Raw genomic sequence first — 21,699 nt, forward strand, 5'->3', positions numbered from 1 at the left:
ATTTATCTTTCTTAGTCTGATTTATTTCACTTAGCATAATATCCTCTAGATCCATCCATGTTGTCACAGATGGTAAAATTCCATTCTTTTTGTATGGCAGAGTAATATTCCATTGTATATATGTGCCGTATCTTCTTTATTCATTCATCTGTCTAGGGACATCTAGGTTGCCAACATGTCTTGGCTACTGTAAATAATGTTGCAATGAACATAGGGGTGCAGATATCTTTTCGAGTTCATGTTTTCATTTTCTTCGGATAAATACCCATTATATGCTTCTTAATGTGGACATGCCAACAGTTTTCTTAGTAGAGATCATTGCACTATATCTTTTTTTCTTTAGGGCTCAGTTCTTTATCACTGTGCATAGGTGAGTTTTTAATAAGGTAACGATCCTGCTAAGAGCTCCTCACTTCACATTTCGTTTGCTCCAAGTCAGGCTTTCCAGTCTGTGACGGCAGTGATGTACAATGCCCCTTGCCATAACAAGGAAAGCATTGTCTGCCCCATTTCCTGACATCAAGAGTATAAAAGTGTTCTGTCAAACTTCTTCAATGGTGTCCTATTTATTTGCCATGCCAGAATTTCATCCTCTGCCCAGTCCTATGACTTCTGCTGAATTATTGTGAATTGTTTTTGTCAGGTCAAGGCCTTTGTGACAATACAGTGAAAGTTCCAAGGAAGGTGGTGGTGATGGATTTCTCTTTAATTTGTTGGAGTGCTTGCAATAAAACTAATGAATGGAAAGGACTGCACATTTTCAATTAGCTGCATATAGTAATATCCGAAAAATAATTAGTGGCTGAGCTGGTGTATAGTGATTTTAAAATACTGCCTCTAGTTTGTAAAGATCTTGTTTTAGTTTGCTTTGGAATCAAGCCATTTGGGAGAGAGAGAAAAACCTACAGTGTGTCCGTGCGTGTTTCTGTGTGTGTGTGTGTATATATATACATATATATATATATATATATATATGTGTGTATATATATATATATACATATATACATATATGTGTGTGTATATATATATATATATATATATATATATATATATATATATATATAGAGAGAGAGAGAGAGAGAGAGAGAGAGAGAGAGGAAAACTAAAGATTTGACTAAAGGCAGACTTTACTGTTACAGCTATTAATGTGTGTTTAATTCTATTGCCTGGGAGATTTTATTCAATGCAACGGCCAAGGAAATTGACCTCACTTTTTTTTTTTTTTTTCCCTTTTGGGTTGGATCCCTGCTCACGTCACGTAAATGAATAGAGCTGACAGTTTACTGGTTCATCAATGAAACAAAACAGTATTAAATTATGAAGATGTAAAGAAAAAAAATCCTACGCTAACGTTGTTGCAATTTGAAAGGTAAGCTGTTTCCTACAAGATTAGGAGACATTAATGTTCATTTAAAGCCGACATAACATAAGGCCACGTGAGACACATCGGAGGGTTAAGTGGCCTCTTGACATCACTGACAATCACTGTGGTCCTGCAAAGTATTTCATTAGCAACGAACATGAACAGGGACCGTGTTGCCCTCATTTTGTGTTTTAAAGTGCGAAACATTATTTTTTATGCCTTTAACATGTTTTATTGTATTGGCTAGCTTGACAAATTGGACTTTCCTGGGTGTGTGTTGCGGTGATCCTGGGGTTCCTTTGGAAAGGGTTTGCCCTTATTTCTACTGATTCACTGTATTGACCATTACGCCATGTTTGTCACAGTCAGACCATTTCTTAATTCTGGTCTTTTGGCGATGCATAAGAAGTCAGGTAGTATTTTTCTCTGTGTTTTGCCCTGTGCTTAATTAAGCTAGAAAGCTTTCTCTTCTTAAGTCTGCCTTCTGTGAACTTCAAAAAGTTCTTGGGATACTGTCAGTTACCAATTGAATACCGAGTTCTTCCCAAGTATATCCAGATGTTAAGTCTCCTTCACTTTAATTTTGAATGACAAAAATCTTGTCATCCCTACTTTTCTAGGCTACCATCAGTCACTCAGTTGGTCCTTCACTCGTTGGATCCATGAATCCTATGGTGTTGACTGTCACAAAAGGATCAGAGTGTGGGGTGGAGAAGGGCTCTGCTCCTATCTGACTCTCAAACCGGTTCACAACTCGGGAAAGGGGACAAACGACCACCGTGAATGGTTAGCTCTTGCGAGGCAGTATCAGTAATTCATCCATTACCCCCAGGACCTGCTGTCGTGCCTGCACCCAGCAGGTTTGCAGGAAGTCCGTCCGTCCACACTTGCTGACTATGATGGCACTCTATCCTTCTTGGTACTGAGCCCTATGGAGTAAGTCAGAATTTCTGAACTGTGTTCAGCAGATTTCCTGTTTCCATGTGGAAAATGGCACTTTTGAAGTTGAATTACCTTTTTCATGACACCCAAGTTGCTTTACTTGCAAACTGAGAATAATTTAGGCAATGGGAGAACATGTTTCCATGTGTGACGGGGATTGAAATGAGTGTGGTATTCTCTCCACTCCTTCAGTTCAAACTATCATAAAATAGGGTCCTGGCCCCAAATCAATTACATGATTCTGGAATATCATCTATTGTTTTATGTAACATCAGCTGAGTTTTATTTATTGGTGATACTTTGATCTGTGCATCTTAAAAACTGCAGGCGTGACTTGCTTTAAGAAAACTGGATGCGCTTTCAATTGGTGCTTACTTAGCCATTGCATAAAGGGGCCATCATTTGCACTCTAAAAATAGCTGGGCTTTATAAAATAATTTATCACAAGATTCCTTTAAATAACCAACTCTCTTGGTGCATTTAAAATATGATTTGATTTGAAAAATCAATGTCCACTCACTCAACTTTTTAAGAACACCCTTTGTAATGTGAGGGGGGGAAATCAAGCCATAAAGAAAGAGGGTCTTAAGTGAGCTAAAGAGGAATTAATTTTAATTTAGGAAAGCATTTGCTTTTCTAGAGTTTCCCAGGGAAAACACTTTCACCTTTATCACCTCCAAAGTACATAAGAAAAAAAAAAAAAAAAGCAGGCCAATTTGAGTTTGGAGAAGATAAATCTGTTTCTTTGGTGGGTCGCATTCTGCATTATGCATGTGTGTAAAAGTGAGGTTTGCTTTGATCCTGACTATTAAAAGTTTTTTTTAAACTCAGACTGGGCAGGAATCCAGAGATGCTCTTTCACCCTATGGCACATCCTGGTTTCAGGTCCCTAGCTTAGCAAAATGCAGCTAAGTAGCAGGAAGTCATTGAAAAGTATGGAGGCTTGATGGGTACTGAGGTTTTTTCCTTTTTTTTTCCCTCCTTCCTCCCCTCCATTTTTGAAATTCAAATTGAATGCAATTTTCAGCTCATTTGAGCCAGAATATACTGTTGCTGAGCTTCAGTGGCTCTTAAATTCAAACTCACAGAGGAAACAGATATCATCTGTCACAGAGGGTGGGAGAGAGGACACTCCCCGCATTTTATTCACGGGAGGCAGAGCTTTAGTAACTAATTCAAACCTTTCTGACTAATGGACTGGTCATTCACCAGCGAACTTATCAACTAATCAATGAAACCGTTAAGACACTCGTCTTATGAAGTCTGGGAGCATTGCCCCCTCCCTTTAAAAAAATAATTGTTCAAGTTTATTTTTGCATCTTTGGTATTTTAATACCTGTTTTTGCAAACCGAGACAGAATATCTTAGCAATCATTTTTCTGCCCTTCCTGACTATTTTTATTGTTTCCATCTTTAATGCCTTTGTCAATGCTATTTCTTTATGACTAAGAATTAGCAGAAAGCTTATTGCTGCCTAAGTGGGGCCAAAATTCTGAGGGTTTTTTTCCTTCACTAAACAGACTGCCTGAAAAAAAATGCTTCTTTCTTGGGGCAAATATAAGTACCAATTTAAAAAAAAAAAAAAACCCTCTCATCCAGCCCTTGAGTTTGCAAGTGTGTCTTATCTGCAAGGTGGCTGTTTCAGGATGGCTTGTGAATGTTTCTTGGGAAACTTCGGCCACTGGTGTGTGCCCAGGGAATGCAAATTAATTTGAACAAATGACCATCGGAATTCCCTCTTCCGATTTCAGAAAGGGTGTGGTGTGACAATTCTGGTTCTGAAATATAGGTTTTATGCTTTAGCACTGCTGCTTATTTTTGGTTCTTTTAGTGTAAGCCATAATGTCCATGGGAAGTGCAGGCCACTAGCTTTTTCTTGCTGTTTTTTATTGCGATCCATGAGAGACAAATTAATTATGATGCTATTTCAAACCAAGTTGGAGTAAAACAATTTGATCTCTAAATACTGTCTAGTTGAAGTTCATTCATAGTTATCACATTTGGAGTTGACAAATGTTTTGCAGTAAGTGTATGATCAGGCCGTGTGTGTGTGTGTACACGCGTCCCCAAGTTCTCCAAGAACACGACAGCAGAAATTTCTCAACAGTCATTTTCACATTAATAAAAGGCATCAACCACTTTATTCTCTTAGTGGTAATGAGCTTGTGCATTAGGTCTCCAGTGGAAGGCATTGATTTCATTTACTTTATAAGAAAGAACACCTTGACTCATTAGCCTGTTTTCTCGCTGTTCTGTCTCGGTACAACCACCAGGACTACATTGTTGTTACTTGGACTTGGCTATAAGAAACCAAACACCTACCTTGACAAGGAATCCGCATTTTTAGCTAATGACTCAATTAGTTAATAGAATTTTAGTTTTTCTGCTAGAATATCTGATCTCTTCAATTTGCAAGCAATACTCAGTGCTTGCTATGTGCCAGCCACTCATGGTGCTAAGATTTGTAATGTATAAACGAGCAGTTCTCTAACCTAAGTGTGGCGGACATTGGACGTGAAATATGAGCCTCAAATGCCTGAGAGAAGACGAGGCTTGCATAGGCTCCCAGGTTCTCCTGTGTTCTGCCCCCTCCTTTTCCTCAGTTGATAGTCACTGGTATGAAACGAATATGATGTAAATTGAAGTGGGAGAAAGGATGACATACAAAATCATCCGTGAGAAGGACAACAACATATGCAGACAGAGGTGCTACATGTACAGTGTTCCTCAGAAATGCTTTCAGCTTTGGGCAGGGCATGGACCAGTGAGTGAGATGCTGCCATCTTGTTAGGCCAGGAGTCATGGACGGAGGTACGGGGGGGGGGGGGGGCAGCTCAGGAGAAGGGACAGCTGGGTCACAGGGAGGGGCTCAGTGGTGTGTTGGAGCCTGTTGCTGCCAACAGGGCCAACTGCTACAGTTCTCGGGCTCTTGTGAGCCAGCTTTTATGAAATATTATTACAAATTAAATGATACAAACTTACAGTAAATCAATTATACTTTTAAAAGCAGTTAATACGTGAAATTTATAATGTCCTCATTATTTCCCCCCATAAACTGCCTCGCTATGCTTTTGAAGTACGTCTGTTGAATATGGACGGTGGAAATCCTACATAGCAGCACCTGCCTTCCCAACTCCATGTACCATGACGTCACATTGGCAGCTTGAAATGAGCCATGGTAGAAGTACTTAAACCACAGAAACTGGAAATACTAAAAACTGGGACTTTGTTTTTCTTCATTTGAGAGACAGTTATTAATATTTACCAGACAAATACTGGGGTGGGGGTGGGAATGGGTGCTAAAGAACTGAAGAGTAGAGAAGTGTCAGAAGATGGGGTTCTACAAACAGGAAGGTTTCAGTGACGAGTATGGCATGCAGTTAGCCAAATGGTTTATAGTTGATTTAGAAATCATTGGGAGCCATTGACTGTTTTGATACTTTTTTATTGTTCATATTATATATGTTCCCTACAGAAAATTTGGAAAATAGAATCACAGCTTACACGTCTCTGCTGCTTTCTATGTACCCCACACATCGTAAGGGCTTTCAATATAATAAATCACCTAATCATGGAAAGGGCCCCATCAAGTAGTTGCTATTATCCCATTTTGAAGATGGGGAAGTTGAGGTATGGAGAAGTTACGAAGGTTGGCCAAGGAGAGAAGCTGTGATTTGAAGGGAACCTGTTCCAGCGTGGAGTTCACTCTGCTGTGCTGCCCCTCAGTGGAGAAAACCAGCAATAACCCTCCACCTGGAGTATCTCAGAAACGAATGAATAGCCGTATTATTTAGGAGGGAGAAGGGATTCTGCCAGTTGTAGACGGCTGGGATGTGAGGTGTGGGGCATCTAGTGGTGAGGCTCCCATCACAAATTAGCCTGTTGAAGGGATGCCAGCCCAAGGTTAGAACACCCCCTGCCTGTCATCGTGAGAAAAAGTTGATCGTCATAGGGATCAAGCATAGAAAGAAGAGCTTTAAAGAAAATTAAGCATTAGGAAGAAACAACAAAAGAGTCAATGAATGAGCAGGTAGCAAGGAAAGAGAAAGATTAGAGAGGAGTAAAGAACAGTGTCATGAAGATAAGGAAGGAAAGTTTGGGGAACTTGTTGCCAATGAACAATGCCAAGGACCTCAGTGGGTTTTTATAATGTCAACCATAGAGTTTATCCTCCATATTGAATCCCGTTTGTGTGTGAAAGGGGGTGCTATTAATAATTAGATCGGGAAACAGATGTTATCAGCAAACAGTGATGTGTGGTCCCGCTAAGTTTGCAGATGGATGAAACTGGCAGGTTTCTAAGCGTTCATGATGGTCTGGAAAGGTCTTCCCTTTCACCCACATTGGCGGAGCTTCTACCATGAGGGATGCTGTTTGATGAGGATCAAGATATATATGGCAAAGTTAGAAAATACTTTTGGGGAGGGAAAAAAAACAAAACACCAGAGGATTGGTATATGAAGCGTAACTAAATTTGCCATGCACACCCAGAAGTAGTTACTATTTACAGTTTATTAATAGCTCTTTCTGCATATTCCACTGTATAGAGATAGCTGTCTAACTAGTTTTGTTTTCAACTAAAAAAATGCAACCATGTCACATATAGGTCTGCAATTTACTTGTTAAACATATAAATGTCTTTTCAGGTGAGTACATATTTGTTACCCCCTAAAATGAACATAGCATAACATGGTTGACCGTTCTCTTATTGATTGATGCACGTTTTGTCTTTTACTTGACTTTTTTTGTTCGTTTTTTTTGTTATTTCCAATACTGCTGTGTAAAATTTTTTAGTTCTTGTGTTTTTATAGCTGTAGGATAGATATCTAGAGTGGGATTGCTGAACCAAATGGATCTACATTTTCAATTTTATAAGAAACTCAGTGGATGGTTAAAAAATTGTGTAAATTAACACTTCTACGAATAATGTATGGGTGCCCCTTTCCTAGTAGTTAGCCATGGTTATATCAGACTTCCAAATGTTACTTTATTATTGGGAAGTGGTATCATATAGCTATTTTTAATTTATATTTAAAAAATTATGGATGAAGCTGATCATCTTAATTTTTATGGGACATGTGTATTTTTAGTGACTTTATATTTTCATATTCTCTTGCCAATTTTTTCTGTGGAAATCGTCATCCGTTTCCCTATTTGTTATCCTGAACACTAAGAACATAAACCCCTTTTCTCTTAAATGGGTTACAGAAATCTTTCCCTATTTTCGTTCACCTTTGCGTTTCACTTTTGATTATCTTTCAACAAAGAGAAGTAGTCAAGCATGTTTATTTTGATTTTTTGTGGCTTCACATTTTCCTGGGTTGCTTCGATCGGATCTTTCTCCCTCAAAAGAAAGAAAAACAATATTTAGTTTATTTTACATTTTTAATATATTTTTCAACATGATTCTTGATCCCCATAGCTCGTAGACTAGTTGGGATGGCGGCTGCAGGGAGCAGGTCTTCCCATGTCACTGGGTGAGGGCTCTGAGGGAATATCCCTAGTGCCATGTGATCCCCAGGAGGGCATTCCGTTGGTTGGAGGGAAGGAGGGAGGGGTGTGGCTGGGCTTCCCGAGGGGTTGACGTCTGAACTGAACCTTTAAAGCAGAGGCGGCAGCGGAAGAGAGGGTTTCCAGCTGAGGGAAATGGAAAAATAAAGAGACGTGAAAACTGAAAAGTCAGTACTTTTTATAGAGCAGGAAAAGAGAGGCCATGCAGGTCAATGGAAAGCATTTTTAATAGGAGGGGAAAACTATTTTCCTGAATTTTTCAAAATGTTAACAAAGAGTAGGTATTACTTTTATGGTCAGGAAAAGAAATTGTAAGGGAAGAAAAACCACCTCTGAGAGTGGGATTAAATAAAATAAGCTAAACGATAAATCAAAGAGGATCAGAAGCACCTCATCCCCTCCCCAAAGCATTAGGGATGGGACAAGGGGGACGGGGTCCTCGTTTGCAGAGTAGGAAGAGTATGACCATCATCTTTAATACCCATGAGCCTTCCGCCTGCTACGTTTGGACCAGATGGTGACAGGGGCCTCCTCACTGAATTTGCCCTTCACCCTCTCGACTTTCAAGCCTCACTGCCGGCCCCTCCAGAATAATATCCCCTGGGCTATAATGAGGTATTTCCTGACCAACATGGCCCTTCACTCTCTACAGCGTCGTCCCATCACACTTCTCATGTATCACACTGTTGTGCTGTTCTCTCTTGACTAGAAAGAGCACAACCCCATTTCACAACAGATACAAACACCAAATCTCTATGTTGTATGCCTGCACCTAATACAGTTGGCCCTTGAACAACACAGGTTGGAACTGTGTGGGTCTACTTCTACGTGGATTTTTTCAACCTACAAATAAGATTTTGAGGTAGAAGGCAAGGAGACTAGCCTTTAAGTTATAGCCTGTGAGTTCCTCTGTAAAGACAGTAAACTTAATAAAGAGATTATGTGATTATGTGCGAGCAGGAGAAATAGCTACTCTACGCAAGCACTGGATTGAGGGGCTATGTAAATAGAAAGGATTCACTCAGGCTGCTCCGAACTGGCTGGCTTGGTTCCTTTTGCATTTGTCTCGTTGAGTCAGGCTTTTTTAGAATATTTTCAAGACAAATTACCTGACTCAGGGTGTTATGAGCAAAAGGCTTTAAAAAGAGAAATTGACCATTGGCTTTAAGACACCTATTTTAAGACTGTGTACCCTGTGGTTCCTGAGTCTGTGAAATGACATTCACTGCCAGGTCAGAGTTTCCTGATCTGACCTATAGTTATAGCTTTTGCAAGACGATCCACAATCAAGCACAACGTAGGTTGTAATCAGAGCAGAATACTCCATTTGGCACCTCAGGATTGGGGATGGACAAAATCCACAGTAGGGACATAATGAAAATCACTTGCTTCTGTTCCAGGTCAGGAGGTCAATATTTCCATAAACTCCAGCCAACGTGCATTTTGGAAAGGCTTTTCCACAATCATTGAATAATGTGTTGTTTTCACTCAATTCCAGATCATTGCATCTCTTCTAATTGAATCAAACATTGCATTGCATTTAGAAAATAATTTCAAATTTGTTTTTCATTCTTGTAGTTTGATGCATTTGTATTCCCCCTTTTAGGGGCAATCAGACAGACAGCCTTTTCAGTTCTAATGCTTTGCAGTATAGTCACTCACCTTTGCCAACACTGTTTTTTCAACAGGCATTTTAGTATGTTTTTCTTAGCTATTTGTGTATATCTTATAGTCTTTATAAGATTGTAAGATCCTTGCTGGGAAAGGACTATGTCCTATTCATGTTTATAATTAAATAAACATACATTGGTGGCTTCTTATTTGCCAAACCGTACGCTAAGGGACAAATGATGCCCTCAGCTGAATAAATGAGGAACTGAATGTTTCTTTAATTGTAACATTATTTCTTTCTTATTTATCTTTCAAGTTCATTTTATTCATCTCTTTAAAGTTCATACGGACTCCAATGTGCCTCATGAAGCCCTTGCACTCTCCTAGGCATTGGGGGATTTCATCTGATCTGATGGGGAATTGGGGTGGTTACTGCTTGCTCAATCCTCAAGCATACATTGGGAATTCTGGCTGAGACTCTGAGGATGGTTTAGAGTTTGAGTAGATTGTAAGCTTCCTGAATTCAAGTGCTGTGTCTCCTTGTTTGCCTGTATATTTTCATTGATATTGATATTGCCTGGCCAATTGTTTGCTCAATAAATGCTATTGAAGGGAGGAGGATGGCTGGCAGGCAGCATTCTAGGCAGTAAGATCTATATGAACAGAAGCTTGGAAGCTGCATGTGGATGTATGGTTACAAGAAACAGCAGATAGTTTGTTGAGTGTGGTATACGAAAAGGTCAGACGATTAAGTTCGAGAACGTTCCACCGTGCGCTTCACACAGTGGAAAGTTCACAAACTTAATTGACCTCGTACATCACAAGAAATCATAGAAATTAAGTTTGGAAGGCTAGCTTGGGACCAGACTGTGAATCCTTTTAAATGTCCAGCGAAGGGATTTGGACTTAATCCTGGTAGCCGGACACTGAATAAGGTTCATGACTGATAAGTGTGGAGAAAATTACCTTAAAACAAGGTGATCTTGGCCATGATATGGTAAGAACACAGAAATGGCTTTTATCCCCGTTCTAAAGATACGAAGCAGGCGGGTGGTAGAGAGGACAATTTAATAATTCAGATGTGCCGGCTGTAATTGCTGTAATAGCTGGATGCTGGTAAAGGATGAGGGGACATTGCTATGTCGGTTGCCATAGATCAGCCCCTGCTTCGCCCTTCCACAGAATGTAGTTCTTCCTTCTGGTTTTTGCTCTATATCCCACTGGGATACATTGGTTCAGAAAGAAGCTAACTGGCTTGGTTTGCACAAGCTGAGGCCCTCTCAACCCCCAAGATCCACTTCTGCCTCCTTAAAGAGACTAGAAGGAATGGAAATAGTGCCCCTGAGCCTTAAATACCACAGATAAACTCCCCATAACATTATTTCTGTTAAATAGCAGCTAGTTTTCTTTCCCCTGTTGGAGGTAATGTGTAAACCGCCCAGGGAATTTTCGGGAATAGAAGACAATGCTCTTACTTGAAATCCAGAGCGTCCGGGGCTCAACATCAGGGAGAGGGTCTCGTTGGTAGGCACATCGGATAGAATATTTGCTCCTGACATTTTGTACGGCCGGAGTTTAACAATTAGGTTCTAGTTATCCAAATGCCAAAACAGGCACTCTGAACATTCTTGGTCAAAGAATATTTTCTTTTGCAAAGTGTATGGTAAATTCAGATTTTAATATCTGCTCGCAAAGAATCCACTGACCTAAAAGCAGATACAGCACCAAGGACACATTTTCCCAAGTCTCCTGTTTTCTCTTGATACTACCATTCTCTTTGCCCACTAAAGGGAAAAGGTCTCACTGAGCAAAATTTAAGAGACAAGATGGAAACTTGATGGAGAATTCATCTCTTAACCGACTTTCGCTGTGTCCCTGGTATGTGACTCTCCAGATTACACACTAATGAGGTACCTGCAAGTGTCTGCTACCACGGTCAGGGTGGCCACTCAAGACAGAGGCAGGATCCTAAGTGAACTGCCTATTGCACACGTGTGTGTGTGTGCATGCACACACATTCATGCACATGTGTGTGAAGGAAAGGATTTACTTACTGAGGTTCTGAAAAAAAAGTTTCATCGAGGAGGGATTCGGCAACAAGACTATTAGAAGCCTCACCACCGTTTTACTAAAAATCCATTACTTGTTGAGCTATTAAGTGATGAAAAGGATTAAGAGAATTATTTTAAAAGCCTCTAATAAAGATGATAACAGTGCAGCAGTTTGTAAAATTTACATGTGAGTTAATAACATTAGAATCCATCTGCAGACAACATTATTCGGCAGAAGGGAAAAACTGTACCACACATATAGGCATAAAAAATGCAACAGCAGAGTTTCCGGCCAGGAAACCTTTTTTTCCATATGGACATCCATATGTTTTATCTTGAAATCCATATTTTTGGCCTTGATACCCATATGTTAGCTTTTTGCCCAAATAAGATCGTGTAATCATTCTTTATTATTTTTTCTTTCCTAGAAGTTATTACTCTAAGGTTTGGAGGGGAGGAAAGAAAGCAAATGGACTGTTTTACATACTAGGAATACAGACATAGAAAAGAAACAGTGCTATAAGAGGAACATGCAGCGTGTGTGTGTGTGTGTGTGTGTGTGTGTATTCATTTTTAAATATTAGGTTCATGTCTGTTTGGTCAAATGGACATTCCCATAGGTTGGGTTTTTATATCACAGGCCATCTGTCTCAGGTTGATGCATCCACGTGTCCATCTGGGCAATGGAGAACACGTTCAGAGTTGGGGCAGAGAGGGATGGATTTGACTGGGTACACTCTTCTGTACGTTGGAATTGCTCAGTAAATATTTGCTGATTTTGTCATTTCCAGCCCAACAGGAACAGTGATTGGGGTGCTTCACTCTCGGTATCATAAATGTCCAATTATGTTTCAGACTTCGCGCTAGACCGTGAATTCCTGGAGAGTAAAACTGGGATTTGTATCTGATTCATTTGTGTATCCCTGACTCATAATTTATCGTTAGGTTTCAAGAAAAGATTTTAGACCTATTAATCTATCAACGTTCCTTCACAAGGGAAAGATAGACTAGGCTTTTAGAACACCCCCAAATCAACAAGTTCTCCAGCAAATAAACTCACTTTATTACAAGAATTTAACAGGCAGATAAAAATTACTTTTTATTCAGTCTGCGTACTAGGCTATCTCCTTATTAGATTCCACCTAATATTTTCAGCTCTAGCCTGAAGTAAATGAAAAGAGACCACCTTTTCTTCTTTTTTTCCTTCTTCTACACACAGTGAAATAATTATTAGATTTCAATGACCTCACATAAATTCACCTATAATTAATTCTTGATTTACTGAGAATTGATTGACCAAGAAAGCAAAGCCAATGGATATATGAGATATCCTACCCAATGAGAAAATCTGATGAGAAACAAAAGAAAACCAAAACTATGAATACCTGCTTCTAAAAGGAGAGGCACATGAGTGCCCCCTCCCCAGCCCTTTTTTCCAAATGATGGTACCACGTTTGCCCTCTGCAAGTTTAGGTGAAAACGTAGGATGGTGCACAACGGATTTGCACAGGAGGCCAGAGTGGAGAAATTCTTTTTGTAGTAATTTTATTTTGTGTTATTTCATTGGTGCGATTTCCGCCATCAGCCACTTTTATCCTCCTTGTCCTGGTGGCCCAGCAAGGTCAGACGTGGCTGTCCGTGGTCTGTCAGCCTCAGGGCCTTTGATTGACAGGCTGCTGAATTGCTCTTTGCAGAAAAGGCTGCTGCAGTGTGCCTAGCATGTGCAAAAACCCTCTACGTGGACCATTTCTCAGGCATTTTGGCTGGAAATTTGTGCTTCAGCAACCTTCTTAGAAATGTCCAGTCAGAGCATGTGTCAGGGCCACCTCTGCTGGATATCTCTCAGTGTGGAGAGTCAGCATTTGGACCCCCTCCCACCAAACTAGAAAGATGTCAGCAATCTTTCACTTATATTCCTAGGAAAACATGCTGAGATGACTCTGTAACGACTCAGGGTGTAACTTCAGTTGATAAACGAAGGAAATAGACGTTCACCCCTCCCGGTTCTCGGGGCTTTAGACTCTGACATTCTTGTCCTTTGCGTTTTGTCATTCTTCTGAGGATTGGGAGGCGAGTGTGAGCTTATTTTAAGATTCCTCAGGGCAGCACTTCAAGCCTCCACTCTTCTGTTCTTTGCCGCATTACCTCACTGCATTAGTGCTTGTATCTCCCCCTCTGATGGTATCCAGTTTCCTTTCCATTCACAGTGGTGGGGGATCATATCTCTGATCCACTTAGAAACGCAGCGAGCTCTACCCCTGAGAATGTAAACGCTTCTCAGTCACATCTATTGATCTTCAGGGCTCTTTTCCTGGATTTCCATTCACAGACTCATTTGGTACTTGGGATATTGGCTGTTCTGTTGAGGGAGCAGAGTCAAAATGGGTGCTAGGAAGGAGATAAAGGATATTGCTTTGGTTCTGTGGAAGCACGTTTTGGTATCGGTATCTATGAGAGTCTGTGTGAATCCCATACTCCTGGAAGTTAAAGAAAAGTAAAACCTAGTAAATGTGTCTTGCTGGGAATGCTGAAGAAAAAGAGCATTAAACAAAAAAGATTTTCTGACTCTAGGTGAACACACAATGGGATATATAGATGATGTAATACAGAATTGTACACCTGAAATCTATGTAATTTTACTAACAATTGTCACCCCAGGAAACTTAAAAAAAAAGATTTTAATAAGGTGGTCATTTCATTGAAGCTTGTTATTGTAGAGCTAAGTGTGAATTAAGTGAATAAATAAAATGAAAAAAAAAGTGGACGAATAGTCAAAGAAATTGAGTGGATTTTTCCCAGATTAAAATTCGTATTTCTAAAGACCAACAGAGCACATTCCTTTGAAGAGCCAGTGGCTGCTACAATTTGGAGATAACACATTTTATGATGTTGTTGGAAATAGAAAATAAGGAAAGGGAAGCCTAGAATTGGGTTAAAAAATTCTCTAGCTGTAATAATGAATTGTTGCCATGAGAAAAAACATCTAAATTAGAGGAGAGTGACTGTCTGTCTTAATGAGAGCCATAGTAGGAAGCCTTTCTTGAAATAGAAGTAAAATAAGGGAAAAATTGCATTGTTGCAAGGCTAATTTGATGAAAAGCCCTCAGTAAATTGTGATTGCACAGTTAATAAACCCTAGAGCTCTCTCTTTTTTTTTTTTTTTTTTTGGAAGACAAAATTATTTGTTCAGTGGTGGTAAAAAAAAAAAAAAATCAATTACAAATTGTGTTGTCTTCTTTAACGAATCAGGAAGAGAAACCTCTCTAATAATGAATTCCGCAAAGTGAAAAGAACCTCACTGCATCTAAGATTTAACTCCATTTTTCAACCTGAGACTGAAAACAAGTATTTCTAAATGGGGGAGCTATTCCTTTTGATAATGCTGAAGGAGTGTTTTCCTCTGAAAGATCTATGCAGAGGTATGAATGTGTTAGGTAATTTTTAAAATACAAATCAGTGAGTGAGAATGAGTAACTTGCACTGTATTCAGAGAGGAAAAATCAGTCATTCAAAGGAAAGGGCTGGATGTTTCTGCGTGTGACAGAAAAGTGAAAAACACTTATAAATAGGTCAGTTATGTTAGTTGATAGGAAAGTACAGGGTTCCATAAACAGAACCATAGTATATGTATTTTTTGAAAAGCATTGTCACTTTTGTGAAGCAATTTCAAGTACATGTGAGGATGTACACGCAGTATCATCTTTTTATAAAGGTGACAGGACCAAAAGTAAGTCTTCCCATTTCTGACCTAAGTCAGACATGCATTAGGATAGAAAGTCTCGGAATTCATAGTGATTGTTTCTGATAGCTTTAATAGCTAGAGTTTAAAATCAGTTCCTGGAAACTTAGAAGGTGTTGTTCCGTTGTGAGAATGCAGTGTACGGCAATTGGACTCTTACAGGAGGGCTTACCTAGCTGATATGTACCTGAGATACTGCACATAAGAAACATTGAGTTAAGTTGGTGACAGTGGCCCTGTGGGAACTTGGGCTTTGCAGTCAGCCAGCGCCAAGTTCACATCTTTCTGTCAACTCAGTGACTATGGATAAGTTATGTTGCCATTTGGACCCTCAGTTTCCTAATCTGAAAAATGGGATGGTGGGTAAATGCCCAAAGAATGGAAGCGGTTGTTATAATATTTGTAGATCCTGGTAATCTAGTAATTAACAAAATAGAAAAAAAACCCACAAAACACTATTTTAAAAATCCAATAATAATTTTTAGCTGTTACACGGATTCTTGAGGGAATACACATTTATAGGAGGATGAGGAAGGTTTGAAAGGACTATTAACAGCACAACGTGGATTGTGTTGGTGTTGCCAGTTGTTTATTACATTTCTTTCCATAGCCAAATATGGCCTCACTTATATTTCTTACGTGTTTTGCCATTAGATATGCTTCCTCTATGAATACATGTGTACACTGCTTTTAAAATATTAGGTTGTAACTATCTGTTTATGTGAATGCCCTCCCACAAAAGTATTCTTACGTTAACCAGACAAACAGATGAGGAGACAGGGGATTGTGTCAGCTCTGACCAATCAGTATCCGGAGGGACAGTTCCCTAATGTACTCCAGGTGACCCGATAGGTATCAGGAGGCACAGTGTGTTGTATCAAGTGAAGGTGTAGAATGGAATGGATAAAGCTCAGGTTGGCTGGAATGCCAGTAGGAAAAAGGATGTTATTGGCATTCAGCTGGTTGTTCACAGTCATACTCAGAGATCATCCATGCTCGGTGTAGTCTGGAAATTTGAAACTAAAAGTGAATTAGAAAACATGGACAATATCTTCAGAAACCAAAGACATTAATTAACAGGTCAAATAGAGGGAAAGGAGCTAAGAAAAGGGACGAAGGTTCTTATAGGCTAGAGTTTCTGGGAAGGGATTTATGTAGGGGAGGGGCCAGAGTTTGGCCTTAAAGATTGAGTAGTAGTGATTGGATGGGTGGGAAGAAGCAGAATTGGCAATAAGCATCGCTTGTTTCATCAGAGGAAGAGAAGAGGACCATGTAAAGCTCAACTTACAGGAAGAAAAGGTAGCATGTACCTTTGGGAAGTAGTGAAAAACCAGAGTGGAAAAGTCAGGAGGGAGTGTGAGGCTTATCCCAAACAAAATCTAACTTGGAAACGTGGAACCCTAATTTACAGAATAGATAAAATGGAGCCCCTGAAGTCGTTGAGTTCACATCCTCTGCCTCCCCTCAGCTCCCCCCACCTATGTCTCCTCTCCCCAGACAACCTCAGGAGCAAATCTGAGCAACTCTGACTCATAATGCTAGTCACAGGCATGTTTATAGACCTAATCGCTAATGTATACATATATCCTATGCATATATCACACTATATATGTTCAGATGGTATATATGGTATATGGATAACATATTTTACACATGATTAAATGAACAAACATTACATCAATGCACAAGTTGTACTTTTATACTTAAATGAACCAAATTTAATCTTTCCGGCATGTCTCCTGCTACCCTCCCGAAATCTGCTCTGAACCACAAGCCACTTTGCGTCTTCCACCTGGAGCAGGTGGACTTCCAAATTAGTGATTGATTCTGCCCTTTTTTTGACGCTCCCAGTAAAGCCATTTGACTTCATCCTCCTCCTTACACGCCAAGAACAAAACCCAAAACCAAAAGAACAAGGTATACAAATAGGTGGCCTGTAGCAGCCTCTTTATTTACTGCTGTACCGTGTGGTTACCACTAGAGGTTTAGTTGCTTCCTTAGGAGATTCTTTGTAAACTGGAATAAGGCAGCTGTGAACATCGCTGCAATGAGATCAGAGTCTAATACAGAGAGTAGGGAATGTGCCGTCAGATATGTTCTAGGTGAGACAGATGTCTGTGTCTCTGTCCGGGTCCTGGATAGAAAATTCCAGAGAGAGATGTGCTCCCCTAGACTAGAGCAAACCAAGAGGACAGCTCCTGATATCGACAAACTCTCAAAGCAAAGATTTTAGCAGCCAGTGAGAAGTTTTGTGTGCCTCTGAGTATCCTCCCTTTGTGGGGATGCCTGTTCTAAACCTTGAATCCAAGAGAAGTCTGAGGAAGCGTCAGGCGGCCACGACACACATACAGCAGGGGAAGTAAATGGATTTTTAAAGAAAGATAAAGTTGCCACTAGCTGCCTTGAGCATAGTAGGCACTCAATAAGTGTTTCATGAATTAAGTTGTATTTTTTTCTGGACTCAAGTGTATGACTAAGAGGGTATTTGATTCTGTGGACTTTTGAACGTGGCATTTGTCCTTCTGGGTAAGTCCTCTTTGCAAATACATCTGTAACCCAGCAGGCTGGATTCTTAATATCTAGTCATAAAGCCACAGATTTATGCTTCATTCTAAACCTCGTTCCCCACAGCAGAGCAGTTAGTGATTTGCTGGTGGGATTCTGGAATATTCCTCACAAGCCAAAAGGGGAGCCAAGAAAAGGTGAAACTTTAGGAGAGCAGAGTCAACAAGATAAGAAGTTTGGTAACGCTGATTTATAAAGACACTGTAACTTTTAAACGCGTACTTTCCATCTGAAGGACTGCAGTGGGGATTTAAAATACGACGATTTAATTTTTTAAAATTACATAAATTAAGTGAACAGCCCATTAGCAGGATGCCATCAGGATCACATGGCCAATTTAGGTCCAGTTATATTATCTTGCCTGCCAGATTTGAATAAGAATTAAGAAATTACTATTCCAAAGAGGTGTTGGACGTTGATCCTCATTTGTGGTGATATTCTTCATGGTAACCAGCTGGAACTGACTGCTCTGACAGGCGTGCCCTCGAATCTTTGTGGTGCCACCACCGGGGGGTGCATGCATGGGAGAGAAGCAGCTCATTAATTGTTCTACCTGCCTTCCAGGAAGGCTTATACTGCAGGGACCTCACGCTGGAGCAAAAGCATGCCTGATTCAAAAGAACCCAGTACGACAATCAGTGAGCTTCTCATTTCTGTCCACTTCACTGGGCTAAACTCAAGTTTCATGGTGCCATGGAAGCAGCAGACGCTCCCTCTTTCTAGTCACTTCTGACTCCTGTCTGTAACCTGCATGTTTAAACTTTTGATTTAGACTATAATTTCCTATTAATCCATATTTTGCCTCTTGGACTCTTCAACAGCTGACAGACTGTGAAAATGATTAAATTTCTGATGATGACATCTTAGAAATTCAAGACAAAACAAATCTGTTTTGCCAATGTCCTTCTCAATGCTATTTTTAAAGACTATGATTTTGCTTGTGCTTTATTTTCGTGTATTTAAAGGTCATTTTCTACTTCTTCCCATTTTCTCCACCATTGATGGGTTTAGTATTTCCAGGTACATGTGAAATTCTAACTTCTATGTGAGACATGCTTGACGACTCTGATGCCTAAGCTTTATGCTGAATAATTTAGTATTAATAATAACTTGTACTTTGCTCTTTCCATTTTGATAGCCTTATTGGGACACAAATCTATATTTTGTTTATGTATTATAGCATTTACCACATTTCTGAGTACATTCTAGATGTTAGGAATGGCTTGGTGTTCCTTTCTTAATTCATTCAGCAAGCTTTCATTGTTCACCTGACTACAAAGGTACCACTGGGAATCCTTAGTCCCTCCCCTAGCTCATGAGCAGTCAGGTAAGCCAAGAGAGAGAATGTTCTGACCGCCAACAAGGCTTGTATTCTGACTCAAACCCTATAGGCAGGCTGAGGAAGTAAAGAAATCCAGAAACATATAGCCCACGATCCTGACTATGCAACAAACCGTTACCCAGGTAACCCTGGGAAAGTCATTGAAGCCCTCTGCATCTCAGTCACCTGTCTATAAAATGGCTATTATAGTCATAATGCCCACCTTCCACTAAAGTGGTTGTGGTGGCTGATGGAGGCTTGTGTTAACCTTTAAAACACCATACAGAATTTTATTTAGAGTTCAAGTCCAGTACTAGTCATGACCTTTTTTTTTTTTTTTTTTTTTTAATCCAGTGCTGCAAACTCATTGCATTCAGAAGGCTTGTCAGCACAGTTTTGGAATTCTGTACTTTGAAAACATGACAACAGATGCTAATGTATGGGGCTATATAAGTCACTTACCAGATGGTTCACAACACATCTTTCCTATTAGATTTATGCAATAAATCTTCATTCCCCTTGGAACGTTTGTTTGAATGTGTCCATAGCTTTTTATCCTCCCTTCTTATGTTTGCATAGTACACATCTGGCTTCTTTAACATCAGAGTGTAATCAGGGTCAGGTATTCTTTTCTTCGACCTGTACGGCAAAATGAATCCTTACCTTTTTTTCTTTTTTTCTTTTGGTAGGAGGGAAGGTGGTGGCAGAAGAGTATGCAATAATGGTGGGAACCCTAGATAAATAAGGAAATTTTTTTTGGTCTTGATTTGTTTACACCTCTTTTGATGTCTCTGTCCTCCAACCTCTAACTCCATTCTCACTCCCCCGTCTGAGCAATATTAGGAGTGAATCATGGGAAATTGTATGGCGACTCACCGGTAGAGGAAATATAGTTTCCATCTGTTCATATCTTTGAAAAATGACTTTCCAGGGCTTGAGATACTTATTAACAGTTCTTCAAATGAGGATACCATATTTGACAAGCTACCAAGAGTTGCAATGGTTTTGAGGAGACTCTGTGTGTGCTTTTTATCGTCTTTATATGTCTGGAGAGTATCCTTCTTTAAGGAGAAAGTGTGGAATGTGTTGGAGAAATTGACACTTTATTTAGAAACTGGTTCCCTCCAAATAATTTTTACCAAGATTTTCTTTGGTCACATTTGTCATACTCATCATAAGAAGCATATAATATACATAAAAGTAGAAGCATTTGAATTTTACCAGTTTAATTTATGCATTTTTTTCTTTTATGTTGTATCTTAGGGATTTTCCCTGTGGCTCACTACAGAACGACCTCAGCTTCAATTAATATTTATTTTTTATCTGTAGGTTCAATTGTTTCAAGGCAGAAAGAAAGCATATTAAAAGGCAAAAATTATCCTAGTGTGTGTGCAATAATAATGAATCAACCATACTTTTCTTCTTTGTAAAATAGTTACTTTTTTGTCTTTATATTGAATACTTTTAATATAAATGAGAGTATATTCAGAGTTCTAATTTTCTCTTGATTATGGATTCATCCTGAAGTTCCTTAATAATATACTGTCCCATCAGTTTTACTCTCATACAATTATAAATCAGTATGTTAAATGAAATGAGATGAAAGGGAGAGAGTAAATGATGTTGGCGTTACAAATGTAATTCTAAAGTTAGAAGGATTTGCCTGGTCAAAGTCAAGTAAAACATTCACAAGTACATTAGAACATTGTGAATGCAGTTTTGCAACTGCATTTGGGTTAAGCCAATGGGAACTTGCTTAGTAGAAATCTTTAGGTGTCTGTCTGAATGAATAGACCAAGTCTCTTCTGCTTTCCAGGTTTTAAGTTCTTCATCTGGAAGCACAATCTTCGCTAAAATTATCTTTGTAATTTCTTATGGTACTAATGTATCAGCCTTCTAAATATTTTTTGCACTCAGAGTATTTAAGGTGCATGAAAATCGTTGATCGCTTTTTAAGTAGTTTAAGATTACGATAATTTCTAAATAATTACCTCATTAATACAGTGATTTCGGAAGAATAACTATAATGGGTCACAAATTCAAAACTCAAAAATCCTAGAAAATGATGTTTTACTTGATTTCATTGATGCCACCAAAACATTTTGTTAGTTTAAATGTGATGTAAGTGTACCTTAGGGGAAGGGCTCTGAGGATGGGGATGAGTTTAGGGAGGGGACGACGGCTGCTGAATCTCCTACACTGGAAGGAGGACTGTGCTGGGATTGAGGTAATGACGAAGGGTCACCATTTTGTTGTCCAGAAAATTCCATGATGGTGCTTCCATTAACTTCCTAGTGATATTGTCACTGAAGGGGTAGGAAAAAAAAGAAGAGAAACTAAACAGCAAACTAGATATCCTATCTTCACACTGCTGTGTCTGCATTTAATGCAGCGTCCTAGCAGCTGCTATCTTTTTTAAACAACCTTTTTTTTTTTTTTTTAAATCCTGTTGGCCTTCTTTGTTCCCCTGTAGAGGAAGCTGACCAGATTTTCACTTTACAAAACTGGGACAGCCTCACAGGGGATGAGAGTTTCTCCATGAACCATCTTCTGGGGATAATAATATCAGTAACCAGAGACTGCCATGGCAGTTGCA

General features: G+C 39.4%; 1 protein-coding gene across 7 annotated transcripts in view; it reads left to right on the forward strand.

The window, feature by feature from the left end:
* ESRRG (estrogen related receptor gamma) overlaps positions 1 to 21,699 on the forward strand; it is a 547,928-nt gene that overhangs the window by 193,092 nt on the left and 333,137 nt on the right. Inside the window, exon 1 of one of the 7 annotated variants that reach the window (XM_074317031.1) lies at positions 1,248 to 1,369. The exons of the other annotated variants lie outside the window; for them this stretch is intronic. The gene's annotated coding sequence lies outside the window, so the exon portion shown is untranslated. Of the gene's footprint in view, positions 1 to 1,247; positions 1,370 to 21,699 lie in introns of those variants that run through there. 7 annotated transcript variants of the gene reach the window in all.

This window comes from Rhinolophus sinicus, linkage group LG12 (assembly GCF_036562045.2).
Source record: "Rhinolophus sinicus isolate RSC01 linkage group LG12, ASM3656204v1, whole genome shotgun sequence".
Lineage (NCBI taxonomy): Eukaryota > Metazoa > Chordata > Mammalia > Chiroptera > Rhinolophidae > Rhinolophus > Rhinolophus sinicus.